Source organism: Podarcis melisellensis (genome assembly GCF_964234715.1).
Source record: "Podarcis melisellensis genome assembly, chromosome: 5".
Taxonomy (NCBI): Eukaryota; Metazoa; Chordata; class Lepidosauria; order Squamata; family Lacertidae; genus Podarcis; species Podarcis melisellensis.
Window position 1 is genome coordinate 77,523,927 of NC_138537.1, and position 5,312 is coordinate 77,529,238.

Sequence of the window (5,312 nt, forward strand, 5' to 3'; positions counted from 1 at the left end):
TCCCAGTTCCTGCCAACCTAGCAGTTTGAAAGCACATCAATGCAAGTAGATAAGTAGGTACTGCTGTGGAGGGAAGGTAAACAGTGTTTCCATGCGCTCTGGTTTCCATCACGGTGTTCCATTGCGCCAGAAGCGGTTTAATCATGCTGGCCACATGACCCAGAAAGCTATCTGTGGACAAATGCCGGTTCCCTTGGCCTGAAAGTGAGATGAGCACTGCAATCCCATAGTTGCCTTTGACTGGACTTAACCATCTAGGGGTCCTTTACCTTTTACATTTTTACTGTCAGCTTCAAGGAGATTGATGGCTATGGAGCACAATATATCCCTTCCTACTTGAAAGAGAGGGACTGCCATAGCAACCTTGTACTGCTTGACTGAACATTGCGGCCTCCTGGTGATGCAGCCTGCTTGAAGGAGGCAGACTGGGCATTGTGACTTCATGATTATGATTACTGTGATAAGGGGAGGGACTAGTCATTGTGATCTCATTCTGACACTGCTTGACTGAAGGGCAGAGACTGGACATGGTGACATCATGCTGATGCTGCCAGCTCCAAGGACTGGCTATTGTGATCTCATGCTGAAGCTCCCCTTCAGTTGTTGTCGGCTGCCTCTCCAAAACCAGCCAAAATGTTAGGGAATCATAGAATAGTTTGGGCTCAGTTTGATGGGAAAAGGTGATCAGAACTCACATGCAACTGCTATGTCTTTGGGATGCCAGACTGTTACTGCCAGCTTCAGGGATGCGGGTGATGCTGTGGTCTAAACCACTGAGCCTCTTGGGCTTGCCGATCAGAAGGTTGGTGGTTCAAATCCCCACAATGGGGTGAGCTCCCTTTGCTCTGTCCCAGCTCCTGCCAACCTAGCAGTTCAAAAGCATGCCAGTGCAAGTAGATAAATAGGTACCATTGTGGTGGGAAATTAAATGCATTTCTGTTCACTCTGGTTTCCGTCACAGTGTCCCATTGCGGCAGAAGCGGTTTAGCCATGCTGGCCACATGACCCAAAAAGCTGTTTGTGAACAAACGTTGGCTCCCTGAGAGCAAGATGAGTGCTGCAACCCATAATCATCTTTGACTGGACTGATCTTTGATTATAAGCAATGATTAACAGTAGCAGAACTGCAAATAGTGATATCCTTTGCACAAGCAGCTTTCTCACAACAGTCAGGAGAACTGGTGACATTTATAGTATTTCAGTGAGATTGAGCCGAGCTGACATGTTTTACTCAATTCCAACCCAATGGACTGAGTTTGTACAAGGATAATATTGGGGGGGGGGGTGCAAGTAGGTATAGGACACCAAATCCCATCCCTAATTATCACAACCGAAGCCTTTCAATATGGCAAAAAAGCAAACACAGAGTTTGTTATTGTTGTTTAGTCGTTTAGTCGTGTCCGACTCTTCGTGACCTCCTGGACCAGAGCACGCCAGGCACTCCTGTCTTCCACCGCCTCCCGCAGTATGGTCAAACTCATGCTGGTAGCTTCGAGAACACTGTGCAACCATCTCGTCCTCTGTCATCCCCTTCTCCTTGTTCTCTCAATCTTTCCCAACATCAGGGTCTTTTCCAGGGAGTCTTCTCTTCTCATGAGGTGGCCAAAGTATTGGAGCCTTAGCTTCAGGATCTGTCCTTCCAGTGAGCACTCAGGGCTGATTTCCTTCAGAATGGATAGGTTTGATCTTCTTGCAGTCCATGGGACTCTCAAGAGTCTCCTCCAGCAGCATAATTCACAAACATCAATTCTTCGGCATTCAGCACAGATTTAGGTCCTCTTAAAGCGTTCAGAGGTCTTGAAAACAAGTTTTATATTGTCTTGTGACTATAGTGTGTTAGGCGGCAAGTACAGTGGTACCTCGGGTTACATATGCTTCAGGTTACATACGCTTCAGGTTACAAACTCCACTAACCCAGAAATAGTACCTCAGGTTAAGAACTTTGCTTCAGGATGAGAACAGAAATCGTGCTCCAGCGGCAGAGCCGCAGCGGGAGGCCCCATTAGCTAAAGTGGTGCTTCAGGTTAAGAACAGTTTCAGGTTAAGAACAGACCTCCGGAACGAATTAAGTATGTAACCAGAGGTACCACTGCAAGTACATATTTGTTTAAGCAGGATTTACACCACTTTGAATGCTTAAAAACAACAACACTCAAGCAGTATATAAATTTTATAAAGTAAATAAAAGCAATGCCGCCATGATTTTGTGATGTCTGCCCTGCAAATGGGGTGCTGCATTTACAATTCCCTAGTCCAGTTCCGCAGCTGGGGAAGCATGCAATACTGTACCACTCATGATAATGCCAAACTGCTATTTTGGAGAGAGATCAGCAGACTGGATTGAGTCGTGTTTTCTCTCACTCAGCTAAACTAATTTGGTGCAACTGCCACTAGCAGGGCTATGAACACAGAACTCTTGACCCTGCAGGTGGGCCAGCGTCATCAAGTATCCTTTCTGAAGGTAAATATGCAATTCGAATATATAAATAAATTAATGCCAGTTGCATTCTAAAATAAAATTTTAAAACCCATTGTTTTCCTTCCCATATTTTCTTCTGTGTACCTGAAAGCAATATGACATTTATGTAAAACAAAAGCAGCTGCTTCAATTTACCTTTCCTGTACTGGGATGCCTCTGTCCTTGGACTCGTGCCAACAATTTTGATGGATGTCAGTAGATGTCTGAACATGGTATTGCTTATTTAAGTACTGCTGGCAGAACCTAAGCTTCTATTCCTTCCCTCAACACCCCTCCCCAGTAGTATCTAGATTACCATGTCCTTTGCTGGCAATGCTGTTTATTTGTTGCATTTTATTTAAAAAAGGAAACGTATATGAGATTAACCGAGTTAATTCACCTATACATGTATCACGTACAAGGGACGGAGCCACATGTATCACGTACAAGGGACGCAGAAAGCCAACCTCTTCAGTGCTGCAAACATAATGTCAAACACTGTATCTTCAAAATTAATAATCAAAACAGGGGAATTAGGCGATCTTCAAGAATGTCACCGATTGCTGCACTGATAATAAATAAGATTTGCTTTGAAGTGACAGTCAATAAAATTGAATGTGCCAAAATAGCTAGGATGCCATCCAGAAGATTTATCTGCACTGAGCTGCTTGTCACTGCTAACCGCATTCTAATTGCTTTACTAATCTTCAACGGGAAGTCCATGGAAGAAGCATTTTACATCCATATCTCAGTTATGCACTAAATACCAACCAGTTGCTCAGACTCAAGATGCTTGTTATTACCTATGTAGCTGTACAGAGCCTTGGTCCAAGCATATTTTAGGAAACACCTGTCTGCTTATGAGCCTCCTTACCCTTTGAAATCTCAAATGAAGTGCCTATTCTGAGTTCCATTTATGGAAGAAAATCACAGAAATACAGAATTGTTGCAGGATATTGATAGGCATACGTCAGTGATGATGATGATAAAAGTACACACACAGGCTTTAAATATTTGCAAATAATGGCATATTATACCTTTTTCTATCAAATATTTTTGAAGAAATGTATAATGTTACTTATTAGGCCATTATGTGGTAATGGTTATTTCCTAAATGTAAAGAACTATACAGTTTTATTTTTTTGCTGGCTGCTGAGCAGGGCAATTTGTCTAAATCACAGCCTTCACTTGCACCTAGTCATTCCAGGAGTCCTAAATTCCCTTCTTCGGGAGTATGGCTGCACATCTGATTTCACTTACCTGGGAGTAAACTCCATTGAATTCAATAGGTCTTGATTCCAAATGGTGCAACCCAATGGGATTTACTTCTGAGTAGATATTGGGGCCCAGTTGCTAATTTCGCGCCATCCCATCCTATTTTTAAGGCAATTGGGCAGTGTTTGCTTAAGCATCACTGCTGGTCCTGGACAGGAAATCGATTAAAATAAATGGTTTTGACAATAGGGAGAGTGATTTAGCAGAGACACGCACAAGAAAACAGGAGACTCGGCTACATTAGTCAAAAAACATTTTGAATTTGTTATACAAATGCAACACTAGATGGCGCCAGAGAGCAAAGAAAATTCTAAGCGAGTTTTACATAGCTCCCCCCTCCCTTTGTTATAATGATTTAATTTCTGACGTAGTAGTTTTTTCCCCACCCTGGGACCGTCCCTGGTAAACACTATAGGGACAATTGTTGGGTATTGTCATGCTTCCATTTTTTAATCATCCTGGCCCTGGTGAGAAACTAATAGCAAGAAACTAATAATGCCAGAACATTATTCCGAGACCAAGGCTGCAACTCCCACCCTGCAAAGTGGCCTGTTTCCAAGTGGTATCACAGCAAATGTTGCCACATGTATCTTTTGCTTCTGAGGTTGGCATCTGGAGGCGGAGCAAACAATATTACTCATCAGGCCAGATTCAGCCTAGAGGCTGCTAATCACTGATCTTTAATTCACTGAGAACGTTGCCATATGCTCCGAAGCATTTTAAATACCTGCACTTCATATAAACAAGCAATACCCATGTTCATTACTCACACTGTTTAATTTGCTGCTGTCCTCGGTGTTGACTCTGAACCTTTAACCAAATCTTTGTGGTATTTTTTTTTTTTACAATTCCCCCTCCAAAAAGGAAAAAAAAAAGAAGAGGCAAACACTTCTTAGGGTTTCACCACCAGCAACCCTTAACTGTAACTGACAGACAGAATTACTTTGTACAGTATGGGCTTCTTAAAAGTACTGAGGAGATGAAGGGCATTTGCAATTTCTTTTCCCCATGCCTTCCTTCCTGTTGAGAGAAATGGAAAACAGTCGATAGAAGCATTTCATGTTCCTCTACACACTGTAGGGCCATGCTGGGAAGGAAAATGGAACATACACTTTTAGAAGCTGATTCCATGCCTTGTCACTGTGTATATAACACACAATTTGCTAAACCATAATTTTGGTACATGTAGTGCTGTTTAAATATCCAAAGGAGCTGTCAAGTTCCATAATTGGGAAAACTCAATTGATACTGGTCATTGGATGGTACCATTTCAGACCTTTCTCTGTGTAAGACTCTTCTCTATGTAAATCCCATCACCATTGAAAACTAGGAGGAGGTTCTTAATCTGTCCCAGGGGTTCGGTGCACAAACAGGATTTCAGAGGCCAAAATCCATTAGGATATTTTTATTCTAAATACACCCACAGAAAACCAGTGAATGCATTTCAATTAAAGTCCAAGTGTAACAGTGTCAAAGAGAAATTGGCACACATTATATGTAAATATAAACACCGGGGAAGGGGAAAATAAGGAATGGTGTGTGGAAAATGAGGATTCTGTGGAAAACGAAATGGAATATG